This window comes from Amblyomma americanum, chromosome 11 (genome assembly GCF_052857255.1).
Source record: "Amblyomma americanum isolate KBUSLIRL-KWMA chromosome 11, ASM5285725v1, whole genome shotgun sequence".
NCBI lineage: Eukaryota > Metazoa > Arthropoda > Arachnida > Ixodida > Ixodidae > Amblyomma > Amblyomma americanum.
Genome location: NC_135507.1, coordinates 21,591,175 through 21,617,236, shown reverse-complemented (window position 1 = coordinate 21,617,236; position 26,062 = coordinate 21,591,175). Strand labels below are relative to the sequence as shown.

The 26,062-nt window shown below is 49.9% G+C and overlaps 2 protein-coding genes across 5 annotated transcripts in view; one reads left to right on the top strand and one right to left on the bottom strand.

Moving 5' to 3' along the window:
- LOC144111279 (THAP domain-containing protein 11-like) overlaps positions 1–26,062 on the top strand; it is a 230,762-nt gene that overhangs the window by 74,741 nt on the left and 129,959 nt on the right. Inside the window, exon 2 of the transcript XR_013310017.1 lies at positions 7,781–7,840. The gene's annotated coding sequence lies outside the window, so the exon portion shown is untranslated. The remainder of the gene's footprint in view (positions 1–7,780; positions 7,841–26,062) is intronic.
- Positions 1–26,062, bottom strand: part of LOC144111269 (uncharacterized) — a 129,205-nt gene that overhangs the window by 85,889 nt on the left and 17,254 nt on the right. The window lies entirely within an intron of this gene.

The window sequence follows — 26,062 nt, the reverse complement described above, 5'->3', positions numbered from 1 at the left end:
CGACCTCGTGGTAGCGAGAGGAAGTACATACATGGCCCACGTACCATAGCCACCGCGGATCAGAGCAACGGGTATTCCATCTTGTCGGTCAGTGTCGTCTTTTGAGTAAGAACTGGTACATACTTTCAGCTTACCGTTTCGCTTTCCTCTCGACCAACGAGCAAAACGTACAGCAGTGTGTGCACAAGAAAAGAAGTGGCAGAGTTTTAACGCAGGTAAACCGAGTAGACTTGCGAAAGCATGTGTTCATTCTTCACCTCTTCTTCCTGGCATGTGCATGTGCACGCAACCGCGCTTCTTGCCGTCCATTTTACACCTCTCTACTCGGCGGCAGCCAGCGCGACGCCCTCATCCTCATTGGCTGCAGCTGGCGCGACGCTCAACCGAACTTACCCGAGCTTCCTCCCATTGGCTGCAGCTGGCGCGACCCTCCTCCGAACTTACCCGAGCTTCCTCCCATTGGCTGCAGCTGGCGCGACCCTCCTCCGAACTTACCCGAGCTTCCTCCCATTGGCTGCAGTTGGCGCGACCCTCCGAACTTACCCGAGCTTCCTCCGCGACCCTCCGAATTTACCCGAGCTTCCTACCATTGGCTGCAGCTGGCGAGACGTTCCTCCGAACTTACCCGAGCTTCCTCCCATTGGCTGCAGCTGGTGCGACGCTCCTCCGAACTTACCCGAGCTTCATTGGCTGCAGCTGACGCGACCCTCCTCCGAACTTGCCCGAGCTTCATTGGCTGCAGCTGACGCGACCCTCCTCCGAACTTACCCGAGCTTCATTGGCTGCAGCTGACGCGACCCCCCTCCGAACTTACCCGAGCTTCATTGGCTGCAGTTGACGCGACCCTCCTCCGAACTTTCCCGAGTTACTCCGAGGCTTCACACAACATTCTTGGTTGGGTTTGACCCCGTTAAGTACTGCTTTCGCACTAAAATTCATACACGTATAGGGACACCCTATTCCAGTACACGTTGGCAGTGCACGAGAATTATCAGCTGTTGATGCTTCTACCGGAAATGACGACTCCACACTCCAGCCGGCGGGAATGCTCTGGCCTGGTGACGTCACTTTCCTCGAGCCAATGGGCGAATTTTATGACCGACTACGCCTTTTGGCCGCACGGGGCCCCTAATGGTTGAAAACTAAACAAAGCAAGCAAGTGGAGAGAAACCTAAACTAACTATGCCCCCCCACCCCCTTTTTTTTTCTCTCCAGCGCAATTGGCCTGTCGTCATGCGTCTTCATCTCTCGCTAACCAGCTCGCTTGAACCCGATCCTCCGTAGCGGACAGTTGCGCTTGTGCTGGAGACAAACAAGCCGGGGCAGTTGGTTCGCGGGGAGATCGCCCTTCTCGCTCTGAACAAGGAGCATTGTCTTGGAGCGAGTTGGTTTTGCAGCGGGAGCGATACGTCGACCCGCCGCCGTTGCCGCGGGGCGCTTGGGTTAACGTGACTCTTGACAATTTTCTCCGCGGCACCGTCGAGCGAGCGGTCTCGATCTCACAATGCAACGGCGAACGGCGTAAGAGCTAACGCGAGGCAGTACTTCTCACGTCACAGTCTGCTGCTCAAACAGTGATGCCGCCCCTCCCCCCTCCTTCGCTACTACCCGTTCATCCCTGGCGTATACTCCTGTTTGTTGTTGTTTTCTTCGTGTTTTCGTTTCGGGGTCTCCTCCATGCGACTCGTCGACAACGACGCGTTCTCGCCGCAATTCGGCGCAGCCCACCGCGGGAGCCTCATTGTTCCGCGGTGCTCACCGAGCTCCCGGTGTGCAGTCCGGGCTCTTCTGAGCATTGTGTGTGCGTGTATGTGTTTGCTGCAGCTCCGTCCTATTTCTCTTTTTTTTTTCCTCGGGACGGGGGGGGGGGGGGGGGGCGTTTTGTTTCTACGGTCTGCTCTACGCGAAGCTAGCGTTGATGCGTGCGTGCTCGCAAGGAGAGCGGCAGCAGGAGCAGCATCGCTTTTGTTTCCACCGTCTCCTGGCATAAAACCATGCAGCATTGACCAAAATGTGCAGGTACTTCGCAGGCTTCGCTTACTCTTCCGGTCTTTAGCTTGTACACTCGAAACACGACTATATGGGGATAGAAAGGGAGTAGCCTGTCCTCCAGCGCACTCCCTTAAAAGGGTGTACGCTAGAGTACAGTTTACTCCATTTTCACTCCTTTCTTTTCAGAGTGTAATTTGGTCCGATATGGGTGCATCTACTAAGCCTGATCAAGCACGTTGCTGGACGAGTTGGTTCTGCACAGTTAGTAAAACCTTAGCGCAACAGTGACCGGAAGATACAGTTGATCGTATAGCGCAGGTGTATGTTTCACGTCTTTCTCCTAACCCTGTTTCGCTAAGATTTTGCTAATTAACCCCATAACGAAAGCACGTTTTTTTAGAAAATGGTGCCGAAATGATCATTTAATACAAATGACGCCATCTGTCGGCAAACAAAAAAGAATGGAGCGCCAGAATGGAGCAACAAACTGTACTCGTCATAATCCAGAAGGGGCAGCCGGCTTATGACGAACCTGGCTCGTCTAAGTCCGCTAGGGATTTGAGCCTAGTCGCTTTTCATAGCAGTCTCCGATTGGCCGAAATTCAGTGCACGATAAAGATCTCCAGGTGGTCGAAATTATTCCGGAGCCCTCCACTACGGTACCTCTTTCTTCCTTTCTTCTTTCACTCCCTCCTTTATCCCTTCCCTTACGGCGCGGTTCAGGTGTCCGCGGATATGTGAGACAGATACTGCGCCATTTCCTTTCCCCAAAAACGAATTTTTCAATTTCATCTTAGCATTAGTGATTGGTCAGCGGCACGAATACTGGCCAATCACGAGAGACGTCCCCGCTCGCGAGCTGCTGTATAAGCAAGAGTACGGGGCTCAACTCACCTCCCGATGTATAGCGGAAGCGGGACAGCTCAGTGTGCTGCCCGGTCGGTGAACCGGACGGTGGCGGTACCGATGGTGGCGCCGACTCGTTTGCTTTACGATCTTTTGTCTTCGCGACCAATATAACGCTTGCCGACGCCCATGGGAGGATGCCTCCCTCCGCGCAGCGCCCATTGCTGCTCCTCCTCCCTCGCGGTGCATTCGGTGGTGACGTTCGTCATCGCAGAGGTGTCTGTCGTGGGTGGAATCTTCCCACGATGGAGGAGCCACGGCTCATTGCGCCCAGGGGTGCCTGCCTCGTAAATTGTCACGCTCCCAAACACGCTCAATGAGAGCATTGTTTTTCGTTCCTCCGGACGTGAGAAATATCCGACTACGCTCGCGCGGCCTAAGGTAATAAAGCACGATAGAGAAGCACTGATGCTTGTTTGGTTTGCGTTACCCAGGCCAGCAAAGCTCTACGACTAATAATAATAATAATAATAATAATAATAATAATAATATTAATAATAATTGGTTTTTGGGGAAAGGAAATGGTGCAGTATCTGTCTCATATATCGTTGGACACCTGAACCGCGCCGTAAGGGAAGGGGAGGGAGTGAACGAAAAAAGGAAGAATAGGTGCCGTAGTGGAGGGCTCCGGAATAATTTCGACCACCTGGGAATCTTTAACGTGCACTGACATCGCATAGCACACGGGCGCCTTAGCGTTTTGCCTCCATAAAAACGCACGCGCCGCGGTCGGGTTCGAACCCGGGAACTCCGGATCAGTAGCCGAGCTACTGCCGCGGCGGGTGCAAAGCTCTACTACGGAGCTGTATATAGCGGTTCACTATCATCGTATAGTCACCAGCAGATTGGCTGTGTTTAGGGCAGGATTTCAGTGGCCTTCAGTTACCCGTGCTTCGCGCACAGTCGCGACCGCGTCATTCCGGCAAATTCAGCTGATACATCTTAAACTGTCGTTTGATTTTACAGCGCAGCTGTTAATGGCTCACTCTAGGCGACGTCGTAGGCGTAACACATCACGTGACCAAGACCGCTCGCGTGGCTGAGAAAACAGTTTCTCTCTGTGATGACGTGAGTCATCATTCACGTGGCCTACGAAATCTGCCCGCGGCGCCTGTCTCACAGCATTATGGCCTATAGTCTTTCATGTCAGGTAAGTTCATGACAGCTATAGTCCTTCATGTCAGGTAGTACTTCATGACAGCTGATGTGTCACGGCACATCAACAACAAAAAAGGCCACAAAACGATGAAGAAATCGGTAATAGCAAACAACCATTCCTTTGTTTTTCTTTTGGACTGAAAGAAAGAGCAACAGATAGATGGAATGCGTGAAAAGCTCAAGAAAGAGAAGGCACTAAATCGCCTCTTCGTGCGTCACGTCCGCGTATATCGCTGGCAAGGCACGGACAAGAGCGCAGCGGCGGAGGATCTTCACACGAACCGTGTGGGGACAACAACACACTCGGTCGACAAAGCGACTCGACGACAGACTCAGCTTTCACCACCGAGTGCCCTCTGTCCGTGTTCGAAAGGGATCAGGTCACTCGGCAAGAACGACTCCGGAAAATGCAAAAAAGAGCCGGGTCCCGAGTGAAAGTGGCTTTGTGTTCGGGGCGTGAAATGCCGCTTCGCCGTCACCCGCCCGACTCCGCGCGCGCGCGCGCTTTTTCTTCGCGTCCGCTGATAAGCGTCACAGCGTCACAGTTAAAAGCGCGCACTCATCTGCCATGCTGTCCGCGCCCGACACTCCCCCCCTGCCTTTCTTTCTTTCTTTTCTTCTCAGGGCCGCCGCAGCATCCTCGGCGTGTCGTCGGCCCTTATACAATCTGGGAGGCGACGCTCCGCGGCGGAAACACGACCGCGGCGCGGGAAATTTTACGCGCTCCGCGAGTCTTCTCGGCGCCTGCCTCGCCTCGGCAGCACCCCCCACTGTCCTGCTGGGATTCTGTTCGCTTTCTTCTCACAGCCGTCCTCTCTTTTCTTCTCCTCTCTTCTTCCTTGCATCACGTAATGACTTCCGCAACGTCGCGGTATCGGGGAGCGAGAGAAGACGGTACACTCCTTCCTTACAACTGTTCTTTTTTTTTTTTGCAGACGAAAACGGTGTGGCATACAGGCGCGAGAATCGTGAAAGGGAACACTTCGCTCGCATCCGAGAAGCAGTCTTATTTTTGCTTCCGCATCGAATTTGTTACAGCCACTGCATAGTTTATAAGTCTGGAGAACTGTCTAGAAAAAACAAAAAGTTCGGTTTTCACTCGTACTCGGAGAACTGTCTAGAAAAAACAAAAAGTTCGGTTTTCACTCGTACTCGGAGAACTGTCTAGAAAAAACCAAAAGTTCGGTTTTCACTCGTACTCGGGGAGTAAGCGTTGGCTCCTTGGTAAAAAAACAACAAAAAACGGGCACGCTTACACTAGAGCTTCGCGCAGCCGAGAGCTTAATCACTAGATAGTTTTGTAGTACAGTTTTAGCATAGCAGAGATCGGGCGTTTTGCCACTGGGATCCGCTTGCGCGGTGATCCTGCTGCGCCTGCCTGGTGGCAGGTGTATGCTCGCACCTCTCCCCTCGGGGCCATCTGCGCATACGCAGATGATAGGAGGGCACCAATTGCGCTATGCTAAAATTCTCCGCTACGGGGCACCAGGCTATGCTCTTTAGCAAGTAACGTAAGCGTGTTTCAAACCAACTCATCAAGCTGATGAGCAAATGATGAGACATCAACAGCAGCAGTTCGAACGCAACCCCTCCTGCCGTCCTACTCATGCAGGCGGAACAGAGAACAAACACAGAGAAGGCTGATTACAAGAACTCACTTCGCAGCAATCGACGATGCAACCTACCCTCGCTATGGAATTTCGCCCATGTGAGCCACACTCCATGCTTTCAAGCGCTCATAACAACCGCTACCTAAGTGAACGAAACAAGAGAGAGCAGACTTCGCTGCACAACCGTTGTAAGCAGGAAGGCAGGAAAGACTAGCTTTGCTACCGGAAGAACTAGATGCGCGCCAACCGTTAATTACATTCTGCGGCCTGCCCAGCGTATTACGCGTGTAATGAAATGTGAGCTCGAGATGAGCTGCACGCCTCGTAATTATCGTGGTGGACAATGATATGAAATGTTATGCTGTAATCGGCCGGAAGCGTGTCAGAGGGTTAGCGGAAAAGTGCAGCAGTGACGCGGGTCAACACTCGCCCCCCCCCCCCCCCCTCCCCCTCCTCAGCGTGCACGTAAGCACACAGGCACACCAGGACAAGGGCTCGCCGCATTGTGGCTTGATCAGATTAAACAATGAACAGGTCAAACGAGCAATTGCAGAGACAGTCGGAGAATGCTCGCTCCATAATCTCTCAACATTAGCATTAAGTGGGAAAAAAGACGCTGCGGTCGTTCATCCAGCGTAGGAATGACGGTGAAGTGTTAAGTTCACAAGTGTCTTGGCTTGGCAATAGTGACTTGCCCGAAAATACGTATTCAGTTGTAGGAATGCTGGTTTTCCTCGAAGCTGAGCTGCCAGAAATGCATTGCTTATTTTCACACGTGCTTGATACCAAACTTTTATACGCAATGAGTATGTTTAAGGTAGTGAAAACGCATATTAAAACAATTTAACCTGCGCACAGCGGGGAGCTTTGCAGCGTTCTGGAAGCCGAATCGGATGTTTTCTTTGAGGCGAGCTGTCAGTGTCCCAAACATGTGTTATGTCATGTCATGTCGTGTTTAGAGATATATATTTATTTATTTAATAATACTGCTAATAATACTGCAGGAAGGACACAATTAATAGGGTTACGGTGAAAAGCAATAAATCCAGTTAAAGAGCAGTGTTAATTTCAGATAAGAATGCACGAGCGATAAATATTAATGATACTTCGCAACTAAAGGCCAAAACGCGAGGAATAGAAAATATGAACAACGCAATACATGTAGTCTAGGAACTTTCAGGATATAATGCACGACAAAATAGCAATACGAAATTGAAACAATAAACAATGCAATACTAATTAGAACAAATAAAGTTACGTTGTGTTATGTTATGCCATGTAATGTTGGGATGTGTTGTGTTATGTTTACGTTTCCGGGGTTCAACGTACCAGCGCTGCATGCGAACTAGGAGGGACGCCTCTGCAGAGGAATCTGGGTTAATTCCGACCACCTGGGATTCCTTAACATGCACAGCCGGCATTACACAGCACACGGGCGTCGAAACGCGGCCAGTGCTTTGTCTTTGAGAAAACAGAATTACGCGCATTCTGTGTAGCGCTGGGAATCCGCGCTGGACGGAGAGTTAACCGCTCTCACGGAACACTTGGTATTGCAGTGGCCCTCCTCGTACAGGGAGGAGCCGGAAAGTAAGCAAATAAGAAGAAATTCTTTGGGAGCTCCTCCTCCTCCTCCTCCTCCTCCTCTCTTTTTTAAGTGGTGTTTATTTCCTCGCGCATATATTCACATGCTGTACATCAGCATAGCGTGGAAACCAGGAAGTGCATTAAAAGCTTTAGCAGCAGGGGCTCTGGAGGAAAACCTAGTGTGGGTTAAAAGAGAAAAAAAATAATGGCGGAAAAGATCTTTTTTTCTTTTTTTTCTTTCGTGTGCGTCATAGAATGCAATGGGTATCTCCCGCTGTTCTGTTGGCGAACCCATTTCAAGCTATTGTTTCATTTCCCTCGCTTTAAACGCAAAGCATCTCATGACTTCTTGTATATACCCTCGACTGAGCACAACTTTGACGAGGTGGGCGTGGAAGAAGACAGTATCGATAGAATACACGGACGACTTTGGGAGCTCTCCTTTCAGTGCACATATATGTTCTTATGCATGCTTGGAGTGCTTCTCTTCTATACGTTAATGTCCCTCCTGTATGCATTTTCCTTTGCAGCTCCCAACCAGCCTATAAATGCCACGCCTTTAGAAGATCTTCGGGACATGACAAACAAGAGTAAGTTTTTTCAAGACCGACAAACCAAACCAAACTAAACCAAACCAACAGCAATAACCGTCCCAAGCTTAACTGCCTGCGCTTTGCCTAGCAGCAAGTAAGTTGCTTACGAAAACGCTTGAGGAAGTGCCCTCTTGTCCCGTAGCCGCAGCTGTGCAAGCTGCTGGAAAAAGAGCGATGACAGCACAGCGCGCTCTGAACAAGCTCTAAGCGATTGACATGCACATGCGTTGCCTCCGGTGTCGGGCATGGCAGAGACGGTAGTTAGTTACGTTGTGGCAAGGAGTGGAAGTAATTACTTTTCAGCGGACACAGATCTCTTAACTATTCGAATTATAACGCAAGACAGCTGCTGCCTGCCTGGAGACACCGACATAGTGAACTAATACGCTTCCGTACGAGTGAGATCAGAGTGTGGACTGAGCGAGTGAAAACATGACGACGCCTTGCACGGAAACCTTTTCGTGGCCGTTTCTTTTTTCTTCTTTAGGGCAACTTATACACGAGTGAATGTGATATGCGTTATTAGTGAGGCGCCGAGGCTGCGTCCCTGTTGTCGTTGGGAGAAGCAAGAGCGAATATCTGAACGTACGACACAGTGTGGGTGGAAATTTAATAAATGCGTCCATCCAAGTCCAGAGACAAATGGGCCGGGACGCAGTCAGGGATATGTGCGGGCGTCCGAACACTGCTGGAACACAGAGCCAGCGAGGCCGCGGGGTCGACTCTCGTCCACGGCGGCCGCATTTCGGTCCATGGAGGCGAAACAAGAACACGCCCGTTCGCAGTACGCGTGATGCTGGTGCACGTTAAAACCCCATGCAGTCTAAATTAGTCCGGAGGCCTCCACTACGGTGCCCATCATAGCCAATCATAGTCAATCACAGCCAGCTTCAGCTTTTACTTCTCGTCTCCCGGCATCCTCTCCAGGCAACTGATGCCAAGAGACGATGCCGGCCCACTATAGACAAAGGGGAGGGGTATGTTTTGATTTGGAACTGCTGGTGCAATCGGACGCGATTCGAGAAAAGCCGCTGATATCGAGGTTTCGATAACGCGACAGGAGCCAAGTTACTGAGCTAACCTAAATAGACTTGAAAACAAAAGAGTTCGTTTGTGCCACGACAGCTTCCTTTTCCCGAGTTTTTTTTTCTTTTCCGTCTGTTTGTTTTCCTTGCCTCCCCGAGGAAAAAAAAAAATGCCGTATCCGCGCAGCTGAGCGGCCCAGCAGCCGTGTTTCTAAACAGAGAGATCGCCAGACAAACGTTGGCGGAGTGTTTTTCCAGAGCTGATATCAACGGCGAAAGCGAGGGGAGTCGCTTTCGTCGGGGGAGACGTTGTGTGTCCGACCAACGCTTTCGTATACGGGGCGGCCGTGTGAGGTCTAAATATAGACGCAAAAGAGAAAGCGAAAAGTTCCCTGCTCTCAGTTGGAGCCCATTCTCTTTTTCTCGAGATTGCATTCTTTCCTTCCTGCCTTTCATCGCAATCTGCTCAGACAAGCGGACTCCCACACCTGTATTCTTCCTCCGCACGTACACATCGCCGGACCGCCGCCTATTCGTGTCCGTCGCATTGTAAGCCTCGCCTCGCGAGCGAGGACAGTAAAGAAAAATAAGCAAACAAACAAACAAGCGGGGAAAACGAAACTATACGCGTTCTTTTGTCGCGACGCGCAGCGCCCTCTTTTTTCCTTTCGGTGTCTTTTCTTTCTTTTGCTTTTTTTCAGCGTCGCGGTTATCTCGCGCGACTTACGTGTACTATACGCATGCGAAGACAGGCTGGCCAGGTGATGCAAAAAGGCCGGGCATTGCTCGAGTCGGGCTGCGGAAAAGGCGATACGGGAAGTGTCCGGATTAAAGAAAATTCGATTTGAAACGAATTCGTTCGGCATCTTAGGTTCCGGGAAGCCCGGAAGCGAATTCCATGCATAAAGAAAAGAATAGAAGGAGATAGGAATTACTGCATACCCGTATATGCATACGTGTACTACATACATGCATATATGCAGTACATATATTCACGAGTGAGCAGCCCTCGGTTGTTCCCTTCCCCGTCAAACTAGGTCTTCCGTCGACGTCAGGCTTGTATAACATCTTTCTGTCCCTTCCGCCCTCTCTCTTTCCCTTCTTTTTCTTGGCTTCTCTGTCTATCCCCGGCATTTGCAGACCACCGCCCCTTCTTTCGCATCGTTGTCGAACCTATAGATCGATCGGCGGCCGAAAATCCCCGTCGGCAAATACCGGAAGCGATCACGGCGCCCAGATAACTCCCTTCAAATCCAACGCCGCCGCGTATAGCGTATGTGCGCTCCGTGAGGTGCAGGGCGAGGCGGGTCGTCGCTTCTAACGCCATCCAGCGGGTCGCCTCGTCTCCTCTCTTAACGTTACTGAGGGGCACACGGACTAATCTTTATGTCACTTCCTGGGGCCGGAAGAGGGCGCCCGGCGTCGGTGACAGGCGGCGCGACCCAAGACGGAAAACCGGGAGCTTCCCCTCGGTCTTGGTGTTAGTCCTACGACACCACCGGATCGGCACGTATATACTCTGCGCGAGTATTTTTCTGTGTACGCGGCCCCGTCGGCAAGGCCGCTTAGTGTAAAGCCGGCGTGAACTGGTTCCTGCTGGTTCTTACCATTCCCCCCCCCCCCCCCCCCCCCCCGAAGCATCAAGATGAAGGAACGCACAAGAGCTGCAAGAGGAAGTGCTATATAACGGCATTTCGACATCACGTGAACGCGTGCGGCCCGTACTCGTAAATTGCGGGCGGCCTCCCTGGGATTACGGCTGCGGTCACACTCTAAGATGATAATTCCTTACACGACTCTCGCGGTGACCCCGCAGAATCGGCCGGACCAGTTTGCCAGTGCAAAAAAAGTTCAGCAAGACCACGTCATGACGTAACTGACGCGATAACTTTTTACAGCAGCAATTTCATTAAACCGTTCACGTGTGTAGCCACTGCTTTTGTTACCTGAGGCTCTGAACAAGTTGAGGACACTCAGACACAAGCATTGCCTGGTGTCACTGTGTTGCGAATGTTTACCCTGGCTTGTTATTTAACACTGCCGCCAAGGACCCCGGAACAGGGGGCGCAAGGGGGGCGGTCGCCCCCCCCCCCCACACACATTTTTCCAGAGAGGCACCCCCCCCCCCCCCATCTCCAGTCTCCAACTGCTTGCACTTGGATCAGATTTCTGACAATTGAAACACTTCAGTTCTAGGACCCTTTTAATGCAAAGCACAGTGGGGCTGAGCTACTTGGCTTCGTAGCCGGTAGTAAAGAATTTCGTATATGAGCAACCTAAACCAGTCATGTCCAAACAGAAGTTAACTGTTTGATCCGTGTACATGATCATGATTAGCAGAATTTAAACAAACTATACACGAACTTTTTTAACGCAATTGATCACTCCTCCTGAGTAAAGCTTCCCATTTCAATTCGTTTTATATTGCCGTGAATCTCTTGCACGGTTTGTTCGTTCGCACTCAAAACCGCCGGCACACTGCTCTATCATTTTGTTGCTTTAATGCCAGATGCGACCAGACTTATCTCCATTGATCGTGGCCACATGCAAATGTTTCCACATTCTTCCAGATTGTTGTAGTTGCTTTTGGTTCTTTATCTCGCAGGTTTCTTGCCAGATTTAATTTGAGCGCGGCCGAGAACTGAAGGCATTCAAATCGATTACCGCCGAGCACGCTCGTGGCTATCGCCGCCGCCGAGTCATTCAATTCTTAGCGGGCGCGAGTTAATCCCTTAAAGTTTCTTTTGGAAGCCTTTTCGTTGTCTGCCTGACTGCTGGAGCGTCGTCACTGCAACGTGACAGTTTGCATCAACCTTTGAACATTGAAATAATAATAAAAATGTAAAATTTTTATGTAAATGAGTATCAAATAAATAACAAAAATAGGCTCCAGGTCTTGCCCCCCCCCCCCCCCCCCACACACACACACACTCAAAATAATGTTCTGGAGTCCCTGACTGCCGCTGCTTTTGTGGTGTAATTAGCTTCATGCTTGGTTGCTCCACCATTTCGGATGATTTTAGCTTGTCGAGTCACAACGGTTTGCCGTTAATATGACCACCGGCAGTTCGATTCGGAGGCATATCTCGTGAATTATGTGCCGCCTCTGCCTTGGGGAGTGCACTGCTTGTTTCTAAGCGAAGGTGCTTCCAACCTGTAGCGCTTATGACTCAAATAACAGGTGACAACGGTACAAGAGAGGCAACTTCCAGTTCACTGTATAACCAAGCTTCCTAAAGATGTCCCGGCAAATCATTGCCCTGAACAGACGATGAAGAAAAGACAGTCCCTCCAAGTGTTGTTGTAAGCGTATACCTATAAATCTGACATTTTTCGCTTGGGGTCCAGGACTCCGTCAGGTAAATTTATTAGCCTTTAGCCCTGAGCTTCAGGATTCTTGTAAATCCGAAATATAAAATGCCAGTTTCAAATTTCCGAACGAAGAAAACGCAGAAGGCACTAATTTTTTTTCCACGGTTCGGCTAGTCTGCGCCGTCGAGATTTCTCACTTAGAAACGAGCCGGATACCGTTGAACCAAGTCAAACCATTTCTACATCGCCCTGCCCTTATCCACAGCCCGGAAACACACGCAGAGACGTTCTAATCCAGCTCCCAAACGTCCTCACTACGAGCTACCGACGGGCTGGCCGCAACCTGTGACAATAACCGATGCAGTCGAGCTCATTAAGCGGAGTCTCCGACGCCGACCTGCTATCTTACACCGGATTGCAGCGGGAACGGGTCGACGGGGCACTAAAACAGGCCCCGGGGCTCCGGAGACGAGTTGCGCACAGGGCGTACGTATGCACATCGCCAGCCCCGTACAACCGGAGCATCTGAGGCGTCCGAATAAGCAAGAAGCGAGTCACTATCATCTCAGTCAGTGCAGTGTAAGCCTGTCTGGAGAGTCCTCCTCTTCGAGTTCGCAGCCAGCCGGTCGAGAGAGCCAGCACGCGGAGTGGCGGAACCTGGGAGAAGGAATACCGAACCTGGTTGCGCCCCCCCCCCCCCCTCTTTCCATACGCGGGAATTAAAAGGAGGATAGAAGAAGGAATAAAGAAAAAGAGGGGTTCTCGTTGAGACCCTGCGGGAGACCACTCCGGCGAGACCGCCTGACCCCGCGGCCGGCTCGGTTCAGAGTACGCGCGGGAACGGAGCAAGAAACAAGTCGACGTCGGTGCTGCTCGCGCGAGCAGTGCTTCTGCGAGGGCGACGTGGAGAGAGGGGAAAGGGGAAGGGTGCAAAGGGTGTACCACACGTGGCAGGCAGCTAGGGTGCCGTTGGGCTGGCAGCCGTTTCTTCGAACGCGGAAGGAAGGGCAACTAGAAGCGGCCACCTCTTTCGTGGCTCGGAAGAAAACTGATCAGCTCGTTTGATTTCCGCTGCTCGAGGAAGGTCCTCCTCATCCTCGCGTCGCTCGGGACGCCGCTGGTCGTTGTCGTCATCGCGTAGCGGATCCTGTCCGGAGCCGGTGCTGCCGGCGGCGTGGAATTCCGGATGGCACGCATAGCTGGCCCCGCCGCCGCTTGAACGGTCTGCGTCGAGGATTCTGGACGCGTTCCCCCACTTCATCGGGACACGGCTTACGGATCTTGTGGAGTGGGGGGAGGGGTGAATGCACTCTGACATGCCCCCCCCCCCCCCCCCCCCGCCCTCTTCCACCAGACTGCAAGAAGGGAAATAAATATGTAAGGCGTATAGCAGCGGGTTGCCTTATGGGTGGGAGATAAAGTCGGGAGATTAAATTCTCGGTGTGCCAAGGAGAGGTCGCGAAGCGGTGTCAAGCACCTCGGCCGTCTCGTGTCTGTCGTCAGTGCGACTCCGAGGGATGAGAGAGAGAATTGTAATGAAATCGCGAGAACACAATAGATGCTGCGACGGAGCTCGATGTTTACCGCATTGTCCCCGTTTCGACGTGTGAGCACATTCCGCGTGATGCAACTCAGGGAGGAACTACTTCTTTCGTCACAATATGCGTCGGAGTTCTAAGCGCGTTTCTGAAAGCGATAGAGCGATTTACAACTACTCGTTAATCGTTAAGCTAAAACGAAGCCTTAGCCGTATACTTCCGCTTCGCGTCTAATTAGCTTAAAGAGAACTGTAGCTCGCATACTTTTGTGACGGAAGTGGCAATCCGCAGGCTTGCGTAATACAGTGGAGGATGGTCAAATGTTTAGGGGAATCCCCCAAGGTGGAGTAAATTTGTAATAAGGGAGTAATTGCTCATTGGCATCCACCCGAACGCAGCCGTTTGGCTACAAAGGAAAGCTATACAGCTTTCTCGGAAACATAGTAGTTAAAGAAAAATTCGTCCTGGTCCGGGAGTCCTGGTCCCTCAGGACCCCCCCAGGAACAGGACGAATTTTTCTTTATCTACGATGTTTCCGAGAAAGCAAGCTGTATAGCTTTCCTTTGTAGTTGTACGGCTGCGTTCGGGTGGATGCCAATGAGTAATTACTCCCTTATTAAAACTTACTCCGCCTTTAGGGATTCCCCTAAAAACATTTGACCAACACTGTTCCTACTTCGAGTTGTTGATCAATTCGCTCCCGCCCTACCATAAGGTTGCCGTCCCGGTTAGCTCAGTTGGTAGAGCGACTGCTCCGGTGAAACGGTGGTCCCGGGTTCGAACCCCGGTCCAGGACGAATTTTCTTTAACTTGGAAGTTTCTGATAAAGCTGTATAGCTTTCCTTTGTAGCCACGTAGCTGCGTTCGGGTGGATGCCAATGAGTAATTACTCCCTTATTACGGTGTTAGATGCACAGTGGGTAGCAGGGTTCTCTTAGGCAAACCGAATGCTCTAGGTTTGGTGGGTTGGCCGATGTGAGTGGTCCTGTAGGAGAAGGCTCTTGAAAAATGTGGCCATGGGCTCCAGCTGGAAGTTGCGTAACTGCTATTGCTTCTCTTTTGTAATTCTTCCCGGACGAAGGCGAAAAGTCTCGGTTTCCTTTAGACACTTGACTACACTCTAAACACGAACTAGCCTATATAGGCGTAAAATGGGAGTAAGCTGTCATCTAAAGTACTCCCTCTTTGGGGCAGGGTGTGCTGCCCTAGCTCTGAGGTGGATTTTTATCACTGAACATTGGGAACGATTACGGTTGAACGCGGAAACAAATCTCCTCTTCAAAACGTGCTAAATTTCAGCATTTACAAAAAATTTCAACCCATGTTTCTATCTTCATTATTTGCTAACCTAAAGACCTCGGGTGCTGCTTTTGAAAGCCTCCTACCATTGCTAACTGAATCAGGTCACTTTACTTTGCAGTGGAAATATGCCCTCGTTGTCAAGAGTAAGCATTCCGCATATTTAAGGGTCGAAATATACTCCGGCACTTGGGCAGGATACCTCGCCCCTATGTGGGGTAGAGAACAGCTTACTCCCCTCTTATTCCTACGTAGGCTTATTCGTGTTTACAACGTACGCTTTAAGTCCTGCCTGGGCCCAGGCCAACCTGGGCGACACTCTTAACAACACGGTAGCTTTAGCGCACGACGTCTTACGGACAAGCAAGATGATAGGCACTCTTCAATGGTAACTGGGGATGCCAGCCTTTCTACCCGCGCAGATCGACTGCGACAGCATGCTGTGCAGCGTCGGAGTGCGCGCTGTTTTTGGAACATTCGTCAAAAAGCACTACGTCATTTCTTCGTGCCAATTATCCGACAACTATTCGAATACTTAAAAAACATATTCGAATAGTTTCGACTATTCGATTCGTTCAGCGAATCGAATATGGGGTATTCGATTCAGAGGAGACGAAGGAGACGGGACAAAGAGCCGTGTTTCTGGTGTCCTTTTCATTCTGCGCTAACAGCCCGGCGAATCTACACCAACTAACCTGCAAGAATGTTCTCGCGCGGCATTCGATTCGTCATTCGGGCCTTTCGAATATTATCTCACGTACCCTACTAGGGACGGACCTCGGAGAAAGCCTCGGTGCAAAAAAAAAGAAAAAAAAAGTGTACGCACAACCATTGCACAGACATCATCGTGAGCCGGCCGTCATATTGCCTCCGGGCGAACACGCCGAACCCCGTGGCGTAGTAATGCGCGCAGAGAAAACGACTCGGCTCGTGCGCACACACACAGGCAGGCCATCTCGCGCAATGGCCTCCTCCGCGGACGCGCTCAGCTGAGCGCGGGAGACGTCGTCATCAAGACGTCGCCCGTCATGCTCCGTTTCGCGGGGCACGTCGGGCGGAGGGGGGCTGAGACAATCACTTGCGCCGGCCGGGCGATGACGGCACCGTCGACGACGTAATAATGCGCCTCCCTCCACCCGCCTTTTCCTCCAGGTCCTGTCTTCTCTCTATCCCCCCCCCCCCCCCCCCCCTCGTCTTCTGTGCTCTCCCGTGTGTCTCTTCTCGTGCATCGCTCTCAAGCAGCTAGCGTTGTGACGCAATTCCTCCGTTCTTCACGCTGTATATACTGCTGCTGCTGCTGTCATCACGACGTACGCGACTCCAATAACGACGCGACACGCGCGTAAACCCTGTGGTGACCGGTTGGCCGCATATGCCGTCCGTTCGTCTGATCCGCTTCTCGGAGAGATCTCTCCCAGCCGTTATGTCCTTCTGCGCCTGGCTTCATTATGTCGTCGTCGTGTCTAGCTGCAGGTCGAGCTGGACGGCGATAATGCTCGGCGCACGGTGATCAACGTGAAAGTATGGAGGGGTAGATGGAGAAGGAGAGAGTTGGATTCGTTGATGAACACCTTCGGTGAAGCAAGGGTGGGGTTCTGTGGAAGGGGGCCGGGTGACGAATGCTGGGACGTTATCTGAAAAGCGCGAGAAGGATCCAGCACTAGCTAATGTCACCACTCACCAATGGTATATGGCATATATGGTATAAGTATGATACATATATGGTATAAATATATGACTCATATGGAATATATGGTATATGTTCTATATGTGGCATATACGTAATATGTAGTATATATATGGTAGTCGTGAGTGGTACCAGCGAATGGTATATGTCTCGAAATGCACGTGGGTTATATACTGAAGGCCTTTGGATGAATTTCGTCCTCTTTTCTAACGTGCGCCGACATATGGCCCAGTACACCGGCGCTTCTTTATTTTCAATCCCAAAGAAATGCGGCCTCCGAGGCCGGGATTCGATCTCGCGACCTCGTTACAACGCCTTGGCCACTGCGTCAGCGCGGAGAGTATAGTGCTGGGTGATTTCGCACACTGCGCAAGTTCTGCCTCTTTTTTTTTTCCCCCGCATAATATTGGTTCCACTGCTCTGTTTTCCCAGGAGTGACTGCGCACTGACTTTTGACGTGACGGTTTTTTTTTTTTTACGACTCCTCCAGGGCTGCCACCTCGGACTCTGTCGCCTGTCCTTGCATAATAATAATTGGTTTTTTTGGGGAAAGGAAATGGCGCAGTATCTGTCTCATATATCGTTGGACACCTGAACCGCGCCGTAAGGGAAGGCATAAAGGAGGGAGTGAAAGAAGAAAGGAAGAAAGAGGTGCCGTAGTGGAGGGCTCCGGAATAATTTCGACCACCTGGGGATCTTTAACGTGCACTGACATCGCACAGCACACGGGCGCCCTAGCGTTTTTCCTCCATAAAAACGCAGCCGCCGCGGTCGGGTTCGAACCCGGGAACTCCGGATCAGTAGTCGAGCGCCCTAACCACTGAGCCACCGCGGCGGGGCATAAAAGCTTTCTCTGAACGCAGTGTTTTACCGTCAGATGTCAAGGAACGCTGTTATTTTACCGGCCGCTTGGAAGTTTCACCCAAAACCTGACAGCTTGTAGTCTACAGACACGGCGCCAAAGAAAAGGATCTGAGACCGAAGCCGACAAAATGGCAGCAGGCTTCCTTCTTGAGTGCTCAACTCGCTTCCCGTGAGAACTGTACACGCAAGCACGATTAACGTGACGTACACAGACTCTGTTGTCGTGCGTTATGCGTTTAAAGTGTCCGTTGTTTTGTTGTTTTTTTGCTCTGGTCTGCGCGCTTCTCCGCAGCGCCTCTCTTTGTTTACTTCACGCGACAAGGCCTCTCGGGTGTTCCGCGTGTCCACCGGGGTGTAAAAGCGGAACTGCCGGAAAACGAGAGGAATTAAAAGGGAGAAAGAAAAAGTACGGAACCGCACACACACACACACACACACACACACATATATGCAGGCTTCACTTTACTACCTTATATTTCTTTTCCCGTCGCTGTTCACGCACCTGGCCTGGCCGGCTTCTTGGCGTGACAGGTGCAGAGATTTACGCCTCCCACACGGAAATTACGGCGCTGCGTCGCCGGGCGCGAACTCGGTTCTCCAAGGTTTCGTTCAAGGTCACGGCAGTTTTCGTGCTTTCCGCAGTCGCCCTCGAGAGGCTTCTGCTTCGTCGAATTCTCTTCCGGTTTTTCTTTCGAATTCATTTCGAACATTTTGTTTCTCCACGTCTGTGGATTCTTATGCGCCTCCTATATTCTAACTTCGGACGCTCATATACCTCAGCTGCCGTGAAAGGTGACTGAGGAATATTGGACAAAACAGCGTTTTCTTTTTACGCCAGGAGTTTGTGAAATATACAGAGCCATTCATCCTTGTGTTCCGCAGAACCACCTGTGTTCTGATCGCCGCGTTACTTGCAAGTCCGTTTCCTCCGATTCGTACAAAAGATATTACTTCGAGTCTGCTATCTAATCCCCGACTGTTCTCGCTGATGACTCTTAATTTTCCTTTCCATAAAGCTTGTGCGCTGTCCTTAATCTATATTCAAGGTTTTAATTAGCCTCCGGATGTCGGCCTTGCAGGATACGACACTAAGCATTAAAAATAAAGGACTAAATACCACAGAAGTTAGTCCTTTGGTAGTGACTGCGTTCCCGCAAACGTTAGTCTCTAAAAAGAGCAGCCGTTACTTCGAACTCCCTCCTAAAGGAACGTCAGCCGCAGTTAGTCTCTGCACGGACAAACTGTTTACGGTTAGGGTTACCTCCATTTTATCCGGTTTTAGCTTAGCGTAAAATTCTGCTTGCTTTTCTTGAGGAAGGGGGGGGGGGGGGGGGACGCCGCTAAGTTTCTTTTCATACCTTGAACAGTTCCATAGGCACTTAAAGGCATTATTGTTTCCCCGGTAATTTCTTAATGCAACATTGCGGAACAAAAAAAAATTCTAGAAGCAAAAATAATCGTATTCAGAGATTTTATTTGGCTCGCGTTCTCAAGTGAGAGGTTAGAAGATGCAACTGCTTGTTGAACCAACATGAGAAATAATTATCCGTAAACCTCTAATTTTTGAAAACTGCCTTTAATACAAGGCATTGGTGCAAAAATCAATAATAAAGCAATGCTTGTTTCTTTCTCTCTTTCTTTGCTGCAAAAAGCAATAATAAAGCAATGATTATTTCTTTCTTTCTTTCTTTCTTTCTTTCTTTCTTTCTTTCTTTCTTTCTTTCTTTCTTTCTTTCTTTCTTTCTTTCTGTTTTTAGTTGCTTAGAAGCCTCTTCGGTAGCTATGTAGAAGCATGCATAGCAACGCCACCCACAGAGCGAAGCCGCGCGGTCGCTGTTTTCAAGCCGGAATGCAACATCAGCAAACGAGTCTTCAGCCCCGTGCGACGACGTTTCCAGTGTAAATTTAGGCAGGAGAATTGTCGTTAAAAACAGAAAAAAAACCTCCAGTCTTTATCGCCTGGCCGCTCCAAGAGGAAAAGCGTGCGTAAATTGGCTAAAAGGCAAACGACTGTGAATAATATATACGTTTCCCTCACTTGTGTAACAATGCGTTCTAAAGAACGCGCGGCTTTGCCAACCTTAAATTACAGGAAAATTAAAGATGCAGACTCGGAGAGCGTCCGGAGGTAAATAATATACCAGAAGTAAAGAGCGCTGTGGAGCTGTGTCCGAGGCGTTTTGAAATTTCATCGTTCGACGTCTTCAGCCTGCGGGTAGGCGGGCTCCTTCCTCGTCGGCTGCGGTAGGTCGCCAGTTGAAGCGCCATCTCGGGACTGCAATTTCGTTCTTAGAACGACGGCGGAAATGTGCGTTTGACGACTCCGTCCGCGTAACTTTGGAGCGTCCGCGAGAATGATAGACGTGTGAACTGAACGAGGATGTGCTGGGCGCCTATGAGGAGAGACGGAAAATGTGGGAGGTAATTTCGGAGTACTGTGTCTTTGGATGCGCTAGGAAAAACTGGCAAGGAGCATCTGCAGTGTACATCACTTAAGCCTCAGCCCTTCACCAGCAAGGTTGCTATTAGGCATTGTTATAACGAAACGGGCTGCTTGAAATAACGGATGTCACGGAAACACTGCCGAGCGAGTGAGATGTGAAGAAGTGGGAGAGAAACTAAAAAAAATCAAGAAGCTAACTTGAGCCAATTCTGGTTGGCAACATTGGACTAGGGAACAGATAAGACAGGCAACATAGAGAAAAAACGAAATGCAAGTCCTGACGCTGAAAACCACGTGACGACGGTCAAAACCTGTTGCGCATTGTGCAATACTCTTTCTCTAAACGTCTGCAATGGTTCTTTCACGTTTATAGCGAACTCACTGTTATAACGAAAGCTTCGCCGTTTCTGTCTAGCTATGTGGCGTCCAAGTTCATCAGCGTTCAAGCACTTGTGACGGCCGAACAATAAGTGCCAGAAGAGAATAACTTGCGAATTAAGAGACGGAAAATGTAGCTCGCCGATTCGCAGAAAAAGTTGGCTAAGCTAGGGGTATACGATTTTTTTTTTCCGCGTTATCCCCGCTGACTGATTATCATCTCACGAAGCACCGATCGTTAATAAACGCCACTTGAAAGTTTAGTGAAAAGCCAACGTTGTTTTCAAGGCGCTCTTTGGACTTTCAACGCAACATTACTTGACCTGTTTCCAGGAAATTCTCCGAGTATCTTTCCAACCTTCACGTATATACGGCAGAGCCTGGAAGCATTTGGAGCTGCTTTTTCCTAGAAATTAGCGTCAAGCTTGTTCGGTTCACGTATAAGTATTTACTCGCTATACCTCCAGGATCAATTTTATACGGACCTGCACTTCGGATCGCTTAAAAACGACTCCAAAAGCACCGCAACGCCCCACACCCTTACAAGAATTTTTTCAGATAGTCTATAGACTGTCCGTAGACTTCTGTCTATAGACTCTCTACAGACAAACCCTAGAGAACAGTCTACAGGCAATACAAATCCTATAGATAGTCTATAGACAATACAAATCCTATAGACAGTCTATAGATTTCTGGCCACACAGTTTTAGTAGACTGCTGTCTATAGGCAGTTTATAGATTATGAATAGACAAAAAGAAACACCTATAGGAAGGTTTAGTTTGGCTTATAGGACTTTAACGTCCCAAAGCGATTCAGGCTATGAGGGACCTCGTAGTGAAGGGCTCCGGTAATTTCGACCACCTAGGGTTCTTCAACGTGCACTGACATCGCACAGTACACGGGCCTCCAGTATTTCGCCTCCATCGAAATTCGACCGCCGCGGCCGGGATCGAACCCGCGTCTGTCGGGTCAGCAGCCGAGCACCATGACCATGACCACTGAGCCACCGCGACGGCTCTATATGAAGGAAATAGAGTTTGTATGAAGTCTATAGACTGTCTATAGACCATTGTTGTAAGGGAAGCCATGATTGGAACACATTTCTCAAATAGCTTTTTTATTTTCTTCCTTGTAAAGCGGCTATCGCGAATCCGCGGCGCCTTGGCGCCTCCGCGCATTTTACAAGGAGGAAGAATTCACTTCCTCGAGCCGTCACAGCTTTGAAGCCACGAGAGCGGGAATCCATTAAACCCGTAGTCGGCCGGTCAGCCTGTCGCTACGGCAGCACCGTCAAGCACACACGCAGTGTCAAGGTCGACAGGCCGCTCCCATTTTTGACGGCGACCGCTGGCGAGAAGAGCGCCAATCAGAATACGCTCTCCGCAAGCTCGTCAGGTCGGTAGCTCGGGAGCGCGTATAGACGCGTCTCACGCACCTTGTAGGATGAGCTAGACGTCAAGCGGGACGAAAATATCCTCGCTATATACAGAGTGCAAACATTAGCTCGCCGCTGAATTAAGTTTGCGCGTGTACGCGGGCCACTCCCGACGCATCATAGACGAGCCACCACAGGCGCGGCTTGATGACCCCGGATGTGCGAAAGTTGGCTATCGGCCGACTGGTGATGAGGTCCGGGAAGAGCACGTCTATATCAGCCTGCTGTCGACATTTCGTGTTTAAAGCTTGTTGTGTTGTTGGAATGCTGGAACGGCACACTCTAAACAAAAATGAGTAAAAAAAGGGAGTGATCTGCCCCCTAACACACTCAGATACAAAACAGGTTACTCGTTGGCCGCCTTACACGCGTAAATCACAGGAGCGAAATGCGGTGTCACGATTATTTTCATTATAGTGTTATCACTAACTTTCTAGCTCTGTCATTCACCACGTTGACTTTAGTTTACTTTCTATTTTTATTTATTTACAGAATCAACGCTCACAAAATTGTTTGTACCGACGGCACATTGACGAACGAATGGTCTAAATCCGAAATACAACATAGTAGAAATTGCAGGCCTTACGGAAATTGAGTAAAAAGCGGACAAACTTCTACGGTCGCAGCAGTGTACATATTTGGTTAAAAAACAAAAATAAACAACGAATGCAAAAATCAGATCGCAGGGCGTGTTCACTCTCATCTTTCCGCGTCCTTACAAAAATTTTTTAGACATTTTATAGCGCCGTCCGTAGACTTCTGTCTATAAAGTATATAGACTCTATAGACGAACCCTGGAGAACAGTGTATAGGGATTACAAGACCTATAGACAATCTATAGACAATCTATAGATTTATGACCATACAGTTTTAGTAGACATTTGTCTGTAGAGAATCCATAGACGATGAATAGACAAAAATAAATGCCTATAAGAAGGCAATGCAGACTGGAAGAAGTCTATAAACTGTCTGTAGACCATTTTTATGAGAGCGGAGTCAAGAAAAACTTGTTTCAAGGATGCCAGAAAATTTTGCTTCGATTTCAAGTCATTGGGGACTTCATTCCAAATACGGGCGCCGTTATATCCTGCAATTCTTAGACCACAGGTGTTATGACAAGACGGTATACTGACTATTAGTGGAGGCTATTGTTTGTCGGTTCCGTAATCTGAACACTCTAAAGACAGGGGAGCATTACTTTGTGTTACTCTAGTTACCACTTGAGCCATGTTCAGTTCCTGTGCAACTGATAAGGATAATATGCTGAGTTGTGAAAAAGGGGCTCTGCTTGGATCAGAAGTCTCATCGTGGCGTCGCTACAGCCAATACAAGGCGTGAAGAAAAAAAAAACAATATGAATAGAACCGAAATAGATCGTTCTATTCACGACTTGGAAACGCGAGCTGCTTGATCGCAGACGCACTAAGCTTACAGTATGCAACGCCTACAAATCTGAAAGCTGCGTCTTAGCAGCATAAAGGTCGTTATAGGTCAGCGGGCTTCAATCACAAGTGCAAATTTACCTGTTTGACGTCTACGCTAAGAGGCTTTCCTGAATTTTACACACATGCACACACAAAAACGAAGCAAAGCATTTTTTTATTATTATTACGGAGCATCGACACTGGACACTGGGGACGCGGGCTTAAACGCTACTGGCGGAAAAAGGTAAAGAATAATGAAGCGAACAGCTGAAGAGGGCGATACTCGCGATAAAGAATGAAAAGAACAGCAAAAGGGGGCGCGACAATCTCGGTAGGCAACCTGTCGGTGAACTTGTCTCCCCTTTTGGTTGTCGTGTGAGCAGGAGAGTCAGGAGCCTCCCAGAAGACATCGGTGCGACCGAAGTGCCAGTCAATAGTCGCTCACTCGAGACCCCCTGACCTACACCTGCCATGTCTGCAGGCCACTCGAATACGCTGCGTACTGCTTTCGCGGGAAGACTCGCTTGCATCGAGGCACGCGGCCAACAGTGATAGATGCGCCTCCGTTTTCAAGACGTCGTTCCTCGGCTACTGTGTGAAGGGTCACGTGCCGCATGGCTCTGCGAGCGTTGCGGAGGACTTTCGTGTAAGCAGGGAACGATGCTGGATCACTGGCTTATGCGGGAGGTGCGGGGTTCGATCCCCAGTGCCGCCGGGTACCCACCGGTGATACAATGGGTACAAGCTTTCCCCTGGTCTGGTGCTCGGCTTATTTAGGGTGAAATTCTTGGGAAATGGGTCTTAGATCCCACCTTAAGAAATAGAAAATACCTTCTGACATGGCGCTCTTTGGCCACTGATGCCCTTGGGCCATAAAAATCCATCATCATCATCATCACTGGCTTCGACTTCTGTGCAACCCAGCACTGTCCAACTCAGCAGCCGACCTTTTGAAGCAGCTAGCAGCTCTTGAAAGAGCGAATGCGTTCGGCCAATACCTTAATGGAAAAGTAAGGGCAAGTTGATGTTAGCCTTAATTAAGAGATGACCGCAATCTGAGGACTAAGAAGCTAATTTCACTCCGAGGTTTTTTTAAACTAGAAAAGGCTAAAAACTAAAGTACAGGTATCGCCACCACCGGCCGATTTCGCAAGCAAAGTGCATGCGTCGACACAGTTCTTTTGGCGTGGATCTCGGAGGATACACACTACACCGGCATTCACTGCAAAGCGGTGATTACGGAGCCCTTATCGGTATAGACGTCACGATTTTGAAGAACCCTAGAATGGAGTTTTACTTGGAACAAAAACTGAATGGAGCTGTTCTCAGTTTCCTGTGAGGCTTTTGTTCATAATAAATCCAATAACTGGTTTGGTTTATGGGGGTTTAACGTCCCAAAGCGACTCAGGCTATGAGGGACGCCGTAGTGAAGGGCTCCGGAAATTTCGACCGCCTGGTGTCCTTTAACGTGCACTGACATCACACAGTACACGGGCCTCTAGAATTTCACCTCCATCGAGATACGACCGCCGCGGCCGGGATCGAACCCGCGTCTTTCAGGCCAGCAGCTGAATGGCATAACCGCTGAGCCACCGCGACCGGGTTTATTCCAAATCCAATAACTGGGCCTTTCTTGATATTGCTGACGTTTGTTTTGCAGCAACACGCTTTTTTTCCGAAAAATTTGAAGGGTAAAGCTAGGATATATTTTTCCCCCACTCCCTATGAAATCCTACCGCAGATCAGCCTCGTTTAATTTCCAGGCTTAGTTGGCTTACTTTAGGTTTTCATTGGCCTTGCGCGGAAAAAGCACATCGTCGCTAACCGTACAAAATACGGATTGATACCCAAACCTGCAATTTTCCGTTGTCTATTCTCTTAACAGAACACCTCAACCGACGTCACCGCAGAGTGTACTTATGGGAACGACCGATAGGAGCGACACCTCTATGAAATTCTTCGCTCTTTTTATAGCCTATAAGAGGTCCTTTTTTCGTAGAAGTATGTCCGGTTCGTCGTTCTCGAGCGGTTTTACAATGGTCTAGACAATTTCAGTTTACCTTTAGCGTTCCATTGCAACGCCGTCACGTGACAGCGACCCGTCAGAGCGGGCGCGCGAAAACCAGCTATGGGGAACCTGCGCTGCCAAGGTGGCACTGCAATTGTTCCATTCGGTGACTCAAAACTGCTTTTGTCAGCCGCTTGGGCCGCTGCAAACGCGTGAACACAGTCTGCGCGATTAGATACCCGCGTTTGGCTGACAGCATTCATTGCCTAGCTTCTCTCGGCGTAGCCCAGATAGCTGACGCACGGCACGTGCGCCTTCGACAGAGCCCGGAGGCTCACGCCAATAAGCGCCTGAAGGTGGCGCGGAAAAGCACTAAGAGTACTACTCAAAACTGCTTGCTCTTCTCGCTAGGCAGTGATGGCGCTGCCATCAGCACCACAAACTTCGGCGCAAGTTCCCCATACGCTGAACGCCTTGTGTAAGCACTAAGTACTCAAACGCCAGAACTTCCGCGCATGTACTACAATATTCTGGCCCCGCCGCGAACCAAGCAAAGCGGGTCCCGAGCAATTGCTCTCGAAGCGCCCACTGCGTGTGTGTGCCGACCAACTTTCTCCGCTGTACAACACGCCGAGTCGGACTCGTATGTACCCGGTAGGTATGTATCTGGACAGCACAATACACATCCACAATAGATAGATCGCGGACTGCGAATTGGGCAACACTTTGCTTCGCAGCGGGCCCCACGTCACAAAAACAGCCTTGACGGCGACTGTCAGCCAAGAAAAGTAGAACTGTAGTATAC